This window comes from Artibeus jamaicensis, unplaced genomic scaffold, assembly GCF_021234435.1.
Source record: "Artibeus jamaicensis isolate MK-2021 breed Jamaican fruit bat unplaced genomic scaffold, CSHL_Jam_final scaffold_916, whole genome shotgun sequence".
Classification (NCBI taxonomy): domain Eukaryota; kingdom Metazoa; phylum Chordata; class Mammalia; order Chiroptera; family Phyllostomidae; genus Artibeus; species Artibeus jamaicensis.
The window spans coordinates 8,190,771-8,209,268 of NW_026522059.1; the positions used below are offsets into that span (position 1 = coordinate 8,190,771).

The 18,498-nt window shown below is 53.4% G+C and overlaps 1 long non-coding RNA gene across 2 annotated transcripts in view; it reads right to left on the reverse strand.

Annotated features, from left to right (window-relative positions):
• LOC119064851 (uncharacterized) overlaps nt 1-18,498 on the reverse strand; it is a 150,579-nt gene that overhangs the window by 68,557 nt on the left and 63,524 nt on the right. The gene's annotated exons all lie outside the window — the stretch shown is intronic.

Sequence of the window (18,498 nt, forward strand, 5' to 3'; positions counted from 1 at the left end):
TGTGCTGTTTATCAATGCCAAGCCCCAACCTGAACAGTGGACCCGCAGCTTCAACCTGCTCTGCCTCAGTTTCCCCATGCAGAAGATGATGAAAAGGCCCACCTGCTTCGCTGAGTCACTTGTGAGTGAATGAGACGGCCCCTGTAGGCATCTAGCACCTTGTCACCTGCTTCCGATTCCTAGCTCCCCTGTGACTCAGCTGTGACCGTGGGCAATTTTGGTCACTTGCCCCAGCCCTCTTCCGTGGCCTTATCAGCACATGAAAATAAATGAGGAAAGATCTGTTGTTAAATGACAGAACAACACTGCCAGAAACAGTCATCAGGGCCTATCAGTGCTGCTGGTAAACTCTAGGGCGGGGGCCCGCTAATACTTCCCCTGATCCTCCATGACTCCTTTGATGGCCGGGTCACCTCTGAGACTCGCTGAGGCTCAGGGATTGTACGTTCTGCTGCCCTGGGGACAGCTTGGCCACATTCTCCAATCCCTTCTTCCCACTGGGTGGGCAGCCCAGAGCCACAGACACACAGCTAAACAGGCAATGTCTCCTTTCTCAGGGGCCCTCCCTGCAAGGTGAGCTGAACCCAAGAAGGAATCTCTGATGTCTGCAGAGGCAGAGGGAAGGGAAGAGCTCAGAGAGGTGCAGATAAGGCAGAGAAGGGGACCAGCAGGAGCAAAGACCAGAACATGGAACCATATGGAAAAGAGGACCCAGAAAAAATTCACTTGGAGCCACTTAAACTAAGGTCCAGACCTTTACAGTGAGTAGGGCACGTGCATGCCATGGGCGGGGGGGACTTTATCTTGAAAACACAAACAACCCCCCCTTCTTCTATTCTCTCTACCCCCCTCACTAGGGCCCACCCTCTTCCTTGGGGGACTTTATCTTGAAAAAAATTTATAAAATATTTTATATTCATAAATTAATAATTTATCAGTCATATATTACAAATGCATAATATATAAATTATAAATATAAAATAAGGTTTGTCTGTCTCATACTTAAATCTGTGGCTGTCATTTCAAACGAGGCCCTAAGGACTCAGTGGCACACCAAGAACGAATCTAATGCCCGGGCTTTTCCTTGCCAATGTTCTCTCTCTCTCTCTCTCTCTCTCTCTTTCACTCACTCACACAGACACACACACACACACACACACACACACTCCCTTCACTCTTCATCATTAACAGGATCATTTTACAAAAGACCTTTCAGGGCATCACTAATTTTCCCAAGGCCCCTCTTAATTTTTTTGAATTTTTCTATCACTTTCTTTTGATTTGCCAAGAGGGTCTTCATCTCTTCTTCCCCTTCTCTGCTATCAGTGGTCTGGTCCTGCCCGAGTCCCTTGGTCTTCCCACAGCTGTAGGCAGGGTCCCTGCCTGCTTCTCTCTCCCCTGGAGCACAGGGGCAGTAAGGACCTGCCTCACCCTCTTGTTCCATCCACCAGTGCTCTCCTCCCATGGGGACAGGAGGTCCCACGAGGGCAGAGGCTTGGTCCACTCACTCGCCACTCCCTGTATCACTGCCCCCCCCATGTGTTGGGTGGTCCCTCAGTGCCTGGCACACAGGAGGTGCTGGTAAGCACACAAGATTCAAGCAAAGCACCTTCACTGGGGTCAGGAAACCCCACAGTCTAGGCAAAGGCATGCAAATTCTGGCATTTGACCTGCCGTGCAGAGAACAGCCTGTTACCCAGCTCCCCCACTGTCGCGCCACTGAAAAAGTGGGCAAGTAACAGGAGACACTTAAATACTCTCTCAGAGTTGCACGATCATTAGCCAATCAGAAGGCCAGGTCTCTCTTTGACCCACAAGCTGGAGATGCAACTTGCCTTTCCAGTCACATACATGCTCTCAATTCAATATCTACAAGTTGTAATTTCCACGTCTTTAAAATACAGCCGATCCTTGAATAACCCGGGAGTCAGAGGTGCCAACCCCCCAGCTAAAGATCCACATACAACTCTGGACTCCCCCTAAACGAGATGTCCCTGGGATCCATGGGGCACTGGTTCCAGGAGCCCCCACCACTACTGAAATCTGTGGATGCTCAGGTCCCCTGTGCCCACAGGCACAGATAAACGCCTGTAAAGTCTGCCCTGCATGCCTGCAGATTACAGACACAGCCAGGTAACAGGACAGGCGTCTAGTTTTAAAAACCCACCTGCACGTGGACCCTTGCACTTCAAACCCATGTCGTAAATGCTCCTGTACTTTTACAATTTTTTTCCCTATATATATTTTTTACAGCTGTTTTGCCCCAAGTGATTCGGTGACCACTTTTTTGCAAATCAGTGTTATCTGCTTTTGCCAAAGTACTAAATGTAGTTTTCACTCGAAACCCTCTTTTTATACTCAGTTTTCATCAGTTTATGTAATATTTAATTACCAATGCAATGAATATTTGGTAAAAGCCTTCTGGCACAGCAATATCAACAACTAACATTTAATGGGTGTTTACCACGTGCCTGGAAACACTTTCCTGAGCCTTTACGTGTATTAACTCACATAATGATCCTAATCACCCAGGAAGGTAGGCATTAGTATCAGTCAGATTTTACAACTACAGTGTATAGGCACAGAGAGGTTATTTAACGTGCCCAAGGTCACACAGCTAGCTAGTCGGGGGCAGAACAAAGCTTTGAATCCGAGGGAGCCTGGGGACCTGCTCGGTTTGCTGCACAAAGCGAATGAGCATCATCAGTTCACCCAGCGAGGGAGCCCAGCGGAGGTCAGTGAAGTGTCTGCAGTTCCTGCCCGAGACTGACAGCCATTTACACCGTCTGGCAATTAGTAAATGACTGATTGCTGTCGGATGTGGGTGGGCTGGACGTTAGCATGGGTTTATCAGCACGTATTTTCATTTTATGGTGGCTTTTGCTTCCCTGTGCAATCTGTCTGCAGGCACACAGACACAGAGGACCTTAATTCTGTGTGGCTGGACCACGACCTGCTGGTGGGGGAGGACGAGCAATGAGGCTGGGCTCAGAGGTACAAGCAAAGGTGTCGTCAGGTCAAGGGGTTTGGATTTAGCCCCATCCATAGATGTCCTTCTGTCCAGCGACTGGTCTGGCGCCTGCGCCTGACCAGCGGCAGGAGATGGAGGGAATCCCCAAACCGCCAGTGTGCACAATGGTCAGTGCAGCAGAAAAGGAGAAAAACCTGAGAACAGGATGGTGAGCTCACAGGGAGGCCTTGGGGGCTTTCCTGCCCCTTTCTGACCTCCCTAGAGACCCAGAACGCCCACACTGCTAGGTCTGGAAAGGCCAACCCATACCTGAACAGGTAAGGCCCAGAAAGGGTGAAGGCTCTGAACAGATTCTCTCCAGGCAGAGTGGAGCTGAAGCGCCTGACCTCTAGGCTCTCAGTTTAGTGTCCTTTCTACTACCTTGTGCCACAGTCTGCAGCAGTACCGGGAATGTCACCACTGGGCGGAGGGGCACAAACCCCCCAATTTCACAAAATGGGGGAGAAGTACTCAGCCTCCAAAGGCTGAAACCCAGACAAACTGACGCAGTGTCACTAAACAACCACCCTTCCAGCTCTTCCTAGGAAGAGGAAATGGCTTTGCCACCTGAATCCCTTCCACGAAGCAGACGTTGCCTCCCTATTTCTTGAAATAACTGGCATCAAAGAGGACCATTCGGCCCCTTGATATGCTGAGACGGTGCCATGCTAGAATGGGCGTGCTCTACGGCAGCCCAGGTGCTGCCCGAGGTGCGGTGGCAGGTGGCTTTTACAAAACAAACACACACACAAACGCTACCTTAGGCTGCACTGCTCCCAGTTTAAAAGTGGCCCCGTTCCTGTCCTCCACATACAGCTGTGCCACAAGGGCGGGGACACTAGCACACACTCAGCACATCCTGTGCATGGGGTACATATCGTTTCATTTCAATTCATCCTTAAACAGGCACCAGGGAAACCAACCCCCCCCCCATGCTAGGGAAGTGTTTAACCAATGGAGGAGACTCAGAAGGGACTTGGCATCTGCCTTCATCAACCTGAAAGCTGTCGTCATCTGTGAGAGGGCCCCTCTGAGATTCAGAACCCGCAGAGCTGGGAGAAAGCACCCATGATGCAGAAGAACATTCGAACCACCAATATAATCTTCCAGTGGCAGTGAGTACCCCATCAACAGAGGTATTCAAGGGCTGATTGGACAGACAGGTGGTCAGGATGCTATAAATGGAGGTTCAATTTATCTTATGGGTGTTAGGCGGGACTGCAGCAGGGATTCTGTGAATGAATCAAGTCTGAAGCATTTGCTGGCTGTGTTACTAATGAACACAGGAAAGGTTGTACGACCTGGTTTCAGGAACTAAACTTACTTAACCTGACTCTGTGCAAACACACACACGCACTGCATAGTTAGATGAGCTGTATGGATGGAACAAGCAAAGTCTCCTCTCTTCATCAGGCCATCTTTATGGAGAGCCTATTCTGTGGTGGATACTATATGAGAGCGTAGATAAATTACGCCCCAGTTCTAGTCCAGTCCCCTAGTGCCTGAAGTGCAGTGGGTCAAGTTCATCCACTAGTTTAGAAGACAACGAACATTCCTGAGGACCTACTGGGCTCTGGACAGTGCATAAAATAAGCTGTGAAGGCCCCAGGAGTTGATGGGAATATTCCCCCTGACAAATGGGGACGTAGAACAGAACGTGTTTACTCAGTCTGTGGAGAAGCCAGCACCCCGATTCAGCCAGCCCCAAGGGCACCCTCTTTCCATGACATGAGGGTGCTGCAATATAAAATCCGATACCAAAGGGAAGCTACTTTGCCAGGAAAGTCAGAACATGCCTGCTGCCTCCGCTCCGCGATCCAGACCTTCCGGGGTCATTCTGCCATTTCCTTGATATTTCACCAACGGCCCAGTTCCGTTCCGGTGACACTGCCAGCCCCGAATGCCGGCCAAAGGCGGGCCTGGTTTTGATAGCAGAGATGAAAGGCCACACTGCCGTGCGCATGAGGTCCGAACAAATGTCAACTGCTTTCATCAGGAAAACCCCAAATTACCCACTTTTACACACAGTCTTTCATCTCCCACAGGGCAAGCAGAGGCTGCTTATTAGAAGAGCTGCTTTGTCCACCATCTCCCTTGCGGGGGAAGGCGTAAATGCCAGCGTCACCCTCAGAATCACTGCACAGGCTCCACTCTGCCCTTTGCCGCAGGATGCTGACTAACCGGACAGAGAGGAGGTCTGTCCAGCCAGCCGCCACCACTGCACACAGAGGGCGCTGCCAACAGACGGGCGTCCCCGGGGCTGGCTGCAGGAGCACTGGGCCAGCCAAGCTACCGCCATGCGCCTCCCCCACACACAGGGCCTGCGGCCCCAGGAAACAGAGGTTTGGGACTGCGAGCAAGCATGGGCAGGAGTGCTGACCAGCCCTCTCTCTCCTCCTCCTTCCTTTCTCTCTCTGCTCTCCAGCAAAGCGAGCCACTGAGAACTTCCCAGCACAGATTCCACATCAAAGGGCGCCTCCAAGGCCCTGGGCACTGCTCCCCTGCAAGCAGGACAAGCCAGTCCTGACTCTGTCCCGGAAGGCAGGCCAGAGTCCTCTTCAAAGGGATCTGCAGGAATGGCAGCCGGCTCCCAGGTTCTGCACCCTGAAACTGGTTACATTTTTTTTCCACTTTTCATCCAATATCTATGTTCCACTCGTGACTATAAGCTCTTAAGACCAGGGGCCCTGGTTTAACCTCCTCTGTGTCTTCAGAACTTAATATAATGCCTGGTCCAGAAGGGCTGCTTAGTAAATGTGGGTGGGTAGGGGGAGAGAGATGGATGAATGGGTAGGTAGAGGATGGATAAGTGGACAGATGGAAGGTGGATAGATGGCTGGAAGTACAGACAGAAAAATGGGAATGAGACACAGAAGAGGTTGCAATTATGGACTATCAAATACACCCACCACCATACCTGCCAAAATCATGGAACTTTCAGACCAAAAACCCTTGCAAGATCCCGTCTCACCCTGCCCCTTGGTTTGCAGTTGTGAAAACTAAGACTCCGCCTTGAGCTGCCATGTGACTGAGGGTGAGCGGCTCCACAGTAACACCCAGGGCTTTTGGCAGCCTCAGTTGGAGAGAATGAAATGGGAACCACCCTGCTGTCAGAATCAAAACGATGCTGGTCCTCCCCTGACCTGTGCACTCAGAGGCACTGCTTCAGCTGCGCACTCCCAAAACCTGGCAGAATCAGGACGATGAGGCAAACAGGGATGAAGGAACGCAGTTGTAGGGCAAACTGGGGGTGACAGCCCGACAAATTTCTACCACGAAGGCCAGTCCCCCTGCTTCTGAATCACAAGGCTCTTCAGCAGGAGGAAGGAACAGGACTCACTGAGTGGTCTTCCTTTATCTCATCTACCTGCAGAACCAATTCCTGCTGCTAGAAGAGGAAAAGCAGCCAAAACCCAGAAACCAGAGTGAAACCGCCCATTTCCAGCTTGGTTATGAAGAATACAGACATATCAACTGACAATTTTCTGATGGCCTACTGTGCGTACAGTCCTGAGCTGAGCATATACAGGACAATCAGAAGCCCGAAATCCGGACCAAGCCCACAATTCCGGTATCAACGCCCCACTGCTCACTGGTTCTCCTGGTCTTGTGAGGAATCAGGGCTGAGCACTGGCCGTGTGCCCCTCTGCTGGGTTTTGGAGTTTGGGTCTCTTCTCTGCTGAGTATGTAAAAAGTCTGAGCATTATTCAAGGACTGATCACTCCAATTACTCGTGTCTAGTCTATATGGTGCTTTTTTATTCTCGAAGCAGTTCCCTGAGGTGGATACATTCAATCCGACCAACCACCAACAGCCCGACCAGGGCACGGATGTCCTCATGCTCTCTCACTGCCCATTTAGGGAAACTGCGGTACTGGGAGTTTAAGAGACTCGCCTGTGGTCCCCAGCAGAAGGTGACTCAAACCCTCATCTTCTGCTTTCTTTCAGCTACAACATTTTTCCTCCCTGTGAGGAACATGAGGGGTCTGTGTCGGGAAAGACCCTCGCAGGCAGGTGCCAAAGTGAGCCCGACCACGGAGGACGTGTGTACGTGGAAAGCGAAGGGCAGGCGTCTCAGAGAGAACACAGGGCTGAGCTCCCCAGAGTCAGTAGGGTGCACTCGTGGGGGTTAACACAGCTCCCGACACGGGCCGAGGATTTGAGGCAAAGCAACACCGAGCCTTCTGTGCTGCTGAGGGGTAGCACAGGAAAGCAACCAAGTCGGCATCAGGCAGACCCCGCTGTGCCGCGTCTGTCTGTGCCACTGTAACTCGTGTGCCCTAACTGAGGCCCCACCTTCTCATCTGTAAAATGGGAATGATGGGGCCTCCCATCCACAGAATTCGGTGGGATCAAGTGCCTTTCTTTCCTTGTCTCTCACCAAGGGGCTAATCAACCTTCTCCCCCAGGACGGCCATGGGTCAGCACAGGGGACACGTCAGTGCCAGAAGACGGGCCGTCCTTCCCGTGCTGGAGTGCCACAACCCACAGAGTGCTCGCCTGCATGAGCTTGGCAGCCCCTCCCACTAGACCACTTACTTGCTGAGGGAGGGATCTCTGGCGGAGAACTTAACTCCTCTGAGCCCCGTCTGTGAGATGGGAGTGCTGTTAACACAGTACCTATCACACAGGGTAGTTGTGAGCATGACATGAGTTAACACCTATAGGCCACTTAGAAGATGCCTGGCGCATGCTCAGAAATTCAGCTAGCTGTTACGCTCGTATACCTTCAGTAAAGCAAGCAGTGCCTCCCTAGTCTAAACTGCCCCTGCTCCGAGTCCTCTAACTGCAAGGATCTGAGGAAACTGGGGGTCCTCTCGAGGAAGGGGAGACACATCCCAAAGGGTGTTCCAATCCAGATCTCCTCCAAAAGCTAGTTAAGTCCTAACCCCCTCCCCATCCGCTACCTCCCTGCACTGAGCCGCACCCATTCTTTATCCATCCTGAAACCAGCGCCGCCCGAAAACCTGCGGTGAGGTTCGGTTAAAACAGTTAATGGAAAGGAAAGCTGCTCTTTCTGTCTTCGCCTAAGATAAGAGGAGTCTGAGGCCCGAAAGGAGCCAGGATGTCACCCACAGCCCTGACCTCTGGTCACACCACAGAAGCTCAACGTCCCCGAGCAGCACACGCTGCTCCAGGTGCAGCTGGGTTTAAGCTCTGGTTCTGCAGCTATACCTTTGAGCAAGTCTCCCAATCTCCCTGGGCCTCAGTTTCCTCCTCTGTAAAATGGGGAAAACACAGGGGTTGTAGTGCATGGTAAGAACCAAGGAGCCCCACACAGAGCCTAGTGCATAGTAGCCTGTTCCTGATGGCTGTAGTCTCCTCCAGGGATGCTGCAGTTGGTGGCAGCTGCAGTGACCATTCTGGGTGAATCTCAGCTCTAGGCTTGGCCCCGTGGAGGCTTTGCATAGTCAGCAGGTTAAGTGCTGGGAGTCGGAGCAGTGGCCCCTTGGCTCTGGTGTGCAGGTGGGAGAGACCGTGCTCAGGAGCCCTTGGCTGCACCCTCCTGGACAGCTTCTGACACCTGGACCCACGCAAATGACAGGCCTGTCAGTGCAACGTCCAGCACAAAAAAACGTGGCCGTCACCAAGGGGAGCTGGGAACAGGTTGGAAACAAAAGGGGGAGGTCACCCCCAGTTCTGGGAGTCCTTGCCTGTCCAGCCTCCTCTGCGCCACTGGGTGGTTCAGCACAGGTGGAAGGAGAGGGGTGTCAGGGTCTAGCCTGCTCCAGGCTCTCTGAGCACAGGCCTGGAACTGGGGAACTGTGAGGGGCTGGAGTAAAGCTCACATCCCCATCACTTGCCAGAATCCTCTTCAACTATAGTGTTTCGGTCAGAGCTTCCGCAAGCAAGCATGACCCAGCCCTCCCTCCTTCCCTCTCCATCTCCCATCTCCCTCTCTCTCGTCACTAAGGGTGATGTGGATGGCTCTTCCCCCTACGATCCAAGGCCCCTCTCATCAGACTCTAGCCAGCCAGGAAGCCAGCAGTCAGGCTGAGATCCATCTCAAGAGTCCAGACCATGGGAATTTCTAGCCAGCAGTCCCACCATGGGTTAGAAACTGAACCCTAAAGGATAGATGGACACAAGTGTGGGCACAAGTGATGAGGACCAGCACTCCAGACCACCCATCGTCCTGACAATATGAAGCCCAGGGCTCCTGAAACAACTGTGTGTAGAAGACTGAGATTTAGTTGTATTCCGTGGAGTTGGCTACAGGTCGTCTGGACACAGTTCCCAGAAGAAAAAAAGAGAAAGGGCAAATTCCAAAAGGATGACGCAGCCACAAAAACCAAGGCAGAGAATGGTATGAAGGACGCACGGCCACAGAGCACGTAAAATGGAATTTCCTCCTTAGTTCCGGGAAGGCATGGGACTCAACTCCAGGAGAGGGAGGCGGCTGGAGCCCCTTGAATGAGGCTCTTGTTCGAGGCTGGGAGAGGAGCTTAATCAGGGAGGAGCTTAATCAGGAAGGAGCTGAGTGCAGGCTCCTGCCTGGCTCCTCCTCGCTTGTCCGTCCTCTGTCCCCGACCCCCTCTGCACTATCTCCACGTTCCCTTGGCTTGGAAAATCCAAAATCTGCAATCACTAAGGTGATAACTTAGAAAGCAGGGTCTTTGGTGATTACTTTGTGGAAAAATAATGGAGATTCCACATTGTCTTTCTGCAGCCCAGGCTTCCTGAGCTAAATATGGTCATCTCAGTCACTGTGTAATAAACCAGGAATCTGTCCACAAAACAATACAGTCTGAACTGTTTGTAGTTTATTTTTCCTTTCTGCCAGCCCTGCCGGCCTCTTCCCCCTCCCCCATGGCCACAGACCTACATGCAGCCAATAGCACTGGGGTATGACTTCCGGAGACACTGCAGGGGAACAAGGAATGTAAATATAGCAGGCGAGTGTCATTTCCATCAGGTTCAAAGACCCAGCCTCCTGCAGGAGCCCCCCCACCCCCCACCGTGCATCTGGGCCCAGAGTCCTGGCATTAGGTGCAATAAGTTTGGAGGTTTCTAGGGTAGAGAGCCTGCAGCCTGTGGTGTAACAGGGTCAGGAGTCCCAGGGAAACCTGGAATCCTAGCCTAGACCTTACACACCTATCAGGTGAGAGTCAGGCAGCATTTACCCCTTGGGGTGCCTGGGGGATTATTTAAGTTCGGGCATATGGTTGACATTCCATAAAGGAAGAAATACACAAGCACCGTGCCATCGACAATGCCCTGTGACATCCGACAGAATGGACAGAAGCAAGACTCCAGCGCCCCACAGAAACATAAAGAAAGCACTGGCTTTTCCAGGAAGCATAACAAAGTCCCCGCTCTCCCCGCCCCCACCTCGCCACGGTCAGCCCAACACCGGAGAGAGCCCAAGACATCAGATGTGTCCATGGCCACTTCTCACCCACTCATCCCACCAAAGGGTCCACTCAGCAGAGCCTGAATCTCCCCTAAATTTCCCTTTCACCAGTATCTTTGTTGTTATCTAAACACTTATCCTTCTCAGGAAGATGAGAAATGCCAGTGCCGTCTGAATTCGAAACGCAATGTTAACTGGGAACCTCAAAGCCATGTGGAGGCATTTATCTTGGTGCTAACTAGAGAGCAAGTGAAACCCAGGAATGGCTTAATTAACCCTGCAAGCAGCAGCCGGGCATTTTTTTCTTGTCTTGCTCTCAAGCCTTTTGCAGGAAGGGCTGAACCCAGGTGGTCATTAGGTTGGTCCATGAAGGCAGGGTGAGAAGGGCATTTGGAAGAAGAAGGGCCCGGCCCATCCTGAGAGCCACAACAAAGTGCTGGTGTGATGTCTGCCAGCTCCTGACCATCTCTGATCCGCGGAAGGTCACGTGTAACATGGTGCCAGAATGATAGCCAAGATCCATGGAATCCATGGTGCGGGCTGGGTGCTGCGCTAATTGCTTCATTGGAGCATCTCATTTAAACCTCAACACCTCTCGCACAGAGGCTGCCTCCGTCTGCTGAGGCAGCTGTAACAAAATGCCAGAGACAGTCCTCCAACAGACATTTATTTCTCCCGGCTCTGCATGCTGGGGTGCCAGCGGATCCTGTGCACGGTGAGGACCTGATTCTTGGCTTGTAGACAGCTGTCTCCTTCCTGTGTGCTCATGGACCTTCCCTTGGTGTGCACCCATTAAGATTTGTCTTCCTCTGTACAAGGACACGACTCCCCATCACTGGGGCCACTCTCATGGCCTCACTTCTAACCTAACTACCTCCAAAAGGCCCCACCTCCAAATACCACTGCACGTGGGGTTAGGGCTTTATTACCAAATACCACTGTAAAGGGAGGCTGGCCACAGAAGGAAACTCATCCCTTGGGGGTCTCAGTGCTGTCTTGGGGTGGGGGGAGGTTTACTTTCAAACACAGCATTTGGACCAAGGTCTCTCCTGGTCCCAACCTGCAAAACCAGATCACCCACCAGAAGAAAGAAACCCTCAAATCCCCATGTTGCAGCCACAAGGCAAAGTACTGCCAACACTCCCTCCTCTTCTCTTCCCTCCATCGTACCCAAGCTGTCCATGGGCGCTGACCCCCACGCCCCTCCACCGCCTGTGGCCTCACCCACACCCTGCACACAGCTGGGGCCAAACACACACACACGACTGCTGACAACCCTTTACGGGTTGTCAAGCAGCTTCACCATCCTGCAGGAAGTGGTCTCACAGGTGAGGTGACAGCCACTGCGGTCTGCCCAGGAGCTGGACGGTCAGTGCTAAAACCAGGAAAGTCCCTGACTGCCCAGGACCTGTCAGTGCCCCTACCCACAGGAGCTGTCATTGTTACAAAGGTTACTGGGGGAGGGAAGCCTCCTCAGTGGAGGGTCACGGGACTTTTTTCAACACTCTATGCATTTCCATACATTCTGAATGTTCTCCAGGGTCCTCGTATTAGTTTTACTATTAGGGAAAACACTTCAGAAGAAAAAGAGGCAATTTCAGAGTATAAGCACAATTATTATCCCGCTGCCAAACCCACATGTTCCATTTCTAATCATATTTTTTTAGAGACAAAAACGATTCTCGGCTTTGCGTTTGTTTGACACCCTCTCGTTCTCTCGCTCCTCCCAGCTTTCCCATCCTCCCAGCGCCAGCCTCCTCCCATCCACTTCCTCTTCAGGCCGCCTCCATGCGGCCCCGCTGCCGACCCACTGCTGACCCACCTGCTTGGCTCTCAGGCTCCTGTGCTGCAGGCTTTGCTGGAAACCCCCATTCCTGGCTGAGACTGGCTTCTACAGTGGTCATGGTGACTCTTCGTCCCCCACCATGGGGACATTTGAGTAGCCGAGGTCCTCAGTAAGGGTGGGGCAGAATTCTACCCCAGCCCCCAGCTGTCAACCCAGCCCCCTCACCTTCATTCCTCCGCCACGTGCTCCTCGGCTCTCCACAGAGCACCCGCTCAGCCTCCTCCAGCTCCCCCACACTCCACCCAGCAATGGTCCCCAGGACCTTTAGAACCAGCCTAGTGACATCCACCCACCCAGGCTCAGATGCTTCTGTGCACCTCTCACGGTTATCCTTCAGCATCCATTTCTCTGCCACACCCATGGATTTTTCTCTCTGCTGACCAAGCGCTGCTTCAGCCGAGGGCACTGTAACACAGCTCTTTCTGCACCCTGACTCTGGTCCTGCCCTTGGTGCATGCCTCATTGCCCCCCCAGAATTCACCCCATTCAAGCATGCAATGAGCTGGCACTGGTGCCCAACACTGCTCACCCAGCCTAGGGATACAGCGGCCAGCATCACTCCCCCCCACCTTCAAGTTCACAGGCTCCCAGGGAGACGCCTCAGTAACCAGCTCATTCCAAAGGGTCAGCAGTGTGGCAACCTCCAGCAAGACTGCAAATGTGCTTTCGTTCCCTGTGCACTGTGCCCCGGGGGGCACCCACACATGCCCCTGGGGACGTGTGCAAGGAAGCTCACCCCGGCAGTGTTTACAACAGCAAAAACCTGGAGACAACCCAAAACCCACCACAGGGGCATGAAGGAACAAACAGGGCAGTGGCATCACCCAGGGGTCATGCACAATGAGCAGAGCCAGTCACAGTCACCACACACCTCCACTACATCACCTGCGTCAGAATTTTTAAACACACAAAACGCTGTAACAAGTGACCTCCAAACAAATCGGTAATAAAGGTGCAAGACCATGACCTATTACAGTCCAAGTGCAGGAGAGCAGCATGTCTATGAAAGGAAGAAAGTGGAATGGGAGCATTGGGCTCATGAACTTCACTTCACCTTTTTTTTAAAAATTTCTTCAGAAGCAATGATGCAAAGCCAACATGCCACATCCTTTAACATTTGTTAAATAAGGGTTAAATAACTTTGCAGCTTCTTGTTTTCCATTTCAATCTTGACAATTTGCATGATGCAAAGAAATGACCCCCAAACTGACCACAGGTTCTGCAGGCCCATCTGAAAGACAGAGGAAAGCAGAGGGCTGGGAATACTCAGACTGCCCCCCCCCCCCACTGCAGGGGAAGGTGGGCGCCTGCGTCTGGGACACGCCTCAGCAGCCTGCTGCTGCCTGGCCTGAACCCTGAGCAATGCGCTGGCCCCCACCCCCGGGGCCCCCAGCACGCCCCCTCACTGAGGAATCAGCCACAGCCATCCCGCCTGGCTCCTTGAAGCCAGCGCAGTCCAGCTCTCTCGCGGGCACTTTCCCAGAGGTGACTCATTTGGTCCTCTCAACAAGCGCGTGAGTGGCACAAGGCAAGGACCGCCACCTCATTGAAATATGAGCTGGAGCCTCCAAGAAGTCCCAGGAATTGCCTGAGCTGTCTCAATAACCAGAAAACAGGAGAGTCACAAAAGCAATGACTTGCAAATCTGACTTAGATTCAGGGTTTACTATGTGTCCACTTCAGAGGCAAGGACTCAAGACTGAGGCCGGGTTTCTCGCCTCATTTGATTTAATTTTCACAATAACCTGGCTTCACAGAAGAGTAAATAAAGGCCCAGAGAAGCCAAGCAGCCTCCCTACAGTCACACAGCCAGGACGCCCTGGATTTTTCCCCAACAACCTCTGGGGAACATTTCCTCAACAGAAAAAACCTTTTTCATGAAGAACACGAGCATCCTTCGAATATGCGACAGAGTTTGCAGGGCCCCAGGTGAGCTGAAAGCTGGGAGCTGGTCGGGCTAATGTTTATTTGTTTATGTCATCGCCTCCGGCTAAACCCAGTCCAGAACTTCTGAGTGACTCAGAAACCTCACCACCAGCAGCTGCTCTTTGGTTAGAGCCAGATAAGCCTTCAGGGGGAGGGTCAGCCCAGGGCAGTTCCTGGTAATCAGTGGAGCCGAGCCCCTCTCCTCAGAAAGTCCACCCATATGATGAGTGGCATTGATGGTGACAGATAGAAGGGAGCCCCCTACCCCCAGCAACTGCCCTGCAAAAAGACTTTGACAAGACAAAGAAAGGAGACAAAGCCTGCCCAACCCCATCGCAGGAAGTGACCGACTTCCCAGGGAGGACACAGGTGAGAGAGCGACCAGGACAGATAGGAACACACGCTCACGCAGGCCTTTGCCAGGAAGGGCCTATGAGCCCCGGGCAGAGTGTACTTGAAACTGTATCTATCGCCAAAAGCCCAGTCTCTACCCAGCGCTGAGGAAAGAGCCTCTTGGGCCCTAAGGTCAGAATAAATGAAAACTAGATTTGGTTTTTGTTGGTTGGTTGAAGGCAACTGGGTCTTCTTTCAAGCCTCGCCCCGGCCCTTTACTCTGCCCCTCCTTTGAAAAGCTGAGGGTCATCCCCACACAGGTCACACATTCTCCCCTTCTCCCTGCCCTGACCACCTCGGTTGTTCCCTACGCCTTTCTCTGGTCAACCAGGTACCTTAGGGGAGAGGTTCAAACCCACTCTGGCCCAGGCTTCCCGCCACCATCCTGCCCCGCTACGGAGAGAGTTCCAAGTGCAGAGTTGCCATAAATCTTCAATGGCTTCCAAACTCACTCAGGGATAAAAGGGGGTTGGAGAAGGGTAGGAGGTCACGCAGAGACCCTCCTGGAATCTGCTCCCTTCATTAACTTTGGAATTCCACGGGCCAGTGTTTTCTCAAGACTTCTGACACTCAGCCCTCACCCAGGAGGACGGGGCTGCAATCCTCATACCCTGGGGCTCCAGATGGAAAAGCCAGGCCTCAGCCTCCTGTGGACTGAGGGAGGGAGGAGGCCAGCAACCACCAGCAGCCACAGGCCCCCTGGAGGGAACTGACATGCAGAGAGCATATAGTATAGCTGGCCACCCCAGGGGAAGAGCTGGAGATTCGGGGGCGTTATGGTCCTGACTTTGTAGACGAAGTGCGCACAGCTCCGGGAGGTTTAAGAACTGGCACAGGTCACCCACCTACGAAACAGCAAAGCTCCAAAACATGGGTATGTTTTGTTCCTACAGGGGTACCCGGGCCCCCTGGAGTTTGCACAGGGTCCCCATGAGAGAAGGGCTATGACTCAGTCTCCGCGCTGAGTCTGGAGACAGAGGATGCTCCATGAGGGCCATGCGGTCACTCCCTGGCCAGTGTGGATGAATGCCCAGATGTGCCTGGTCGGCCTTCCGACCTGGCGGGGTGCATGTGCCTCACCCCCGTTACGTGTGAAGAGGCAGGTTCGGAGAGACCCAGAAAGCTGCCAGGCTTCCCCCTGGCCAGAGCAGAGAGGCTGCTGTGCGCTCCAACCGGCCAGCCTTCGCCCTCGTCCTCCGGCTTAGCCAGGTGCTCCAAAGGCCACACTCTCCCAACACCTGTGTCCCTGGGTAAGTGTCCCAGTGCTCTCACGGGAAGTGTCTCAAGTGAGAAGAGAAAATAGGCAGCTTCCCTGCCAATGAGGGTAGAAAGGGCCAGAGGAAAAAGGAAATCTGCCTGGGGTCACACAGCCCCTCAGGGCCAAGAAGGGAGAAAGGGATGCATCTCAAGGCTCCAGGTGGGCTGACCCAATAGCTGTGGAATCAGAAAGAATTGTTTCCAAATCCTGACTGTGTGCCCTGGGGAGACCTGCTTTGCCTCTCTGTGCTCCAGTTACTTCAACACTAAAAAAGAACTTCATAAAATAGTGCCTACCCCACCGGGTCTATTGGGGGCATGGAACGGAATAATGTCTGCCGACTGCCCTGCACAGAGATCAGCTTAATAAGCAGTGATTATTCCTCCCTCACTGTCCAGAGGGGGCGCCAGTGCAGACACAGGGTCAGTGCTCAGGGCAAATGAAAAGGAGGGGGGCGGGTGGAAGTCTCATTTCTGGCTGTGACCACCGTGTGCCTTCTGGTGCCCAAGCCCACCCTGACCCTCCTGGGAGGAGCAAGAGATAACCAGGACCACCACAACAGGGTTGTTCTAGGGAGTAACCGATAACAGGAGAAAATCCAGGGCTGTGGGCCATGTGATAAGCGAGGGTGCAGCGGCCACAGTGGGAGTGAGGGGGGAGATGACAAGAAGAGGTGCCAGAGCCCTGTGAAAGCAGAAGTGGAAGGGGCAGTGCTGGGCCTCGGTGCCCCCCGCTCACTTTTGCAGAGGAGCTGCTCCTGACTCCAGGACAGGCCCGCCCACCCCTGCAAGCCCAGCTGAACACAGCAGCCTTCCACAACTCCCCACACCTGCAACAGCCCTGCTTACACGGCTCCTCTCCCTGACCTGCTTGGCCACAGAGCAATGAACATAGCACCCATCATTCTGGGCTGCACATCGCCACTCACCCAAAGGCAAGGGCTCCCAGACAACGAGGAGCCTCCAGGGGTGGACTGTGATGCCAACCCCACTGCATCCCCGGGCCCAGCATGGTGCCTGCCCCCATCACCCAGTGGGGGACTCAAGTCTTATGGAAAGTCTCTCCAGGACAACAAAGAGGGCACCCAGCTGGCAGTACTCAGCTCACACACATACAAGCACACACATACCCTTCCTGGCTTCCTGCTCTGCCTTCTCTTGCATGAATAACCTTGGGAAAGTTACATGGCCTCCCAAAGCCTCAAAGTTCTCAACTATAAAATGGGTACGCCATCATCCACCAAGTGGGACCCTCGGGCCAGTTTTATAGACGCTCCAACAGGAAGTGTTTCCCTTTTGCCTGTCCTTTCCAGGGAAGCCACTGTAAGAAAACCCCAAAGAGTGGTTAACTGTGATGCAATAAATAAGATGCCTACTATGCGTTTAGCCTGTGAGCAAGATAAACACGTTTCCTGGCCTCAGAGAGATGACTTTTGAGTGTGGGGGAACGACCGGAAATCAGACACCGTGCATCGGTGAGTGTGCTCTCGCAGCCCACCCAGGAGCTGCGAGTTGAACACAGGGGAATAACCAGAGGGCTGCCGTCTCCGTTAGGAGGTCAGGGAAAGGCCTTCTGAGCGGTGCCACCAGCATGAGGGGACCTGGGGATCCAATCGAAGTTGAACTCCGGGCCTCACCCCGAGTAGTCTTGGCAGCCCAGTGCCAGGTGGCCCCAGACGACCTGAGAGCCCTCGGACCTGGTTGTTTGAACTGCCACTCTCCTGTGGACAGCCCCACACCAAGGCTACATCCCTGGGAGCCACCAACCTCACAGCTGCCAAGTCAGGACATCGTGGGGGCCAGTCCTCCTGCTTGTCAACAGCAGAACCATGCTGCAAGCCTTTGTTGCCAAGTCCAAGTCCAGCTGTTCCCTCCCTCACCTGCTACTGAGCTGCCACTCAGCCTTCCCACGGGCTCCAAGGACTGTGGCCTTTGAGCAACTGTCCATGCCAACTGGCAGTGCCCAGCTCAAAGTCCAGCACGGCCCCCCCGGCTCGGCTCAGAAAGGCTCTAAGGCCCAAGCGACACCTACTCTCCCAGGAAGCTTTCCCCCAAAGCAACGGTGAGCCCCTCCACCCATGTGCCCAGTGTCTGCTGAGTGCCAGACCCGACACGGGCTGTTGGCATGGCGTGCCCAATGCTGTGACCCTCGACACCAGTCCTGGGAAGTATGACACTACTTCACTCTCATGGAATAGACAAGGGCAAGGAGTCCAGCAGTCATTTACCCAGAGTCACACAGGAGGTACAGGTGAGGGACTGAAACTCAGGTCCTTGGGCTCCAGAGCCACCTTGCTGACATCTGACTGCTTCCAACTCTGAGCACGGAGCCAAGGAATTGCCCCCTAATGCTACCTTCCTTATTCACTCTCTGGTGTCTCGCTTCATTAGCAATCCTGTCTCAATGCACCCTTTCTGCAGCAGCAGACACTGTATGCACCAAGCACTGGGCTCTGTCTCAGAGGCACAGAGCCATGTGGAACAGGCCTTGGCCTTCAAGGCACTTACAGTCTGAGAGGTGGAGGCAGACACAAAAACCAGGAAAATCAATGAAGCTGATGAACATGATGACACACGTCAGCATAGGAAACAGCAGTGGCTCCCAGGACGCACCTTTCTTTTCCCATCTGTCTCCCACAGGGGCTAGCACCAAGCCAGACACACGGGGTGAGCCCATTAAATGCCAGCCCCTTTTGAGGGCCGGCCACATCA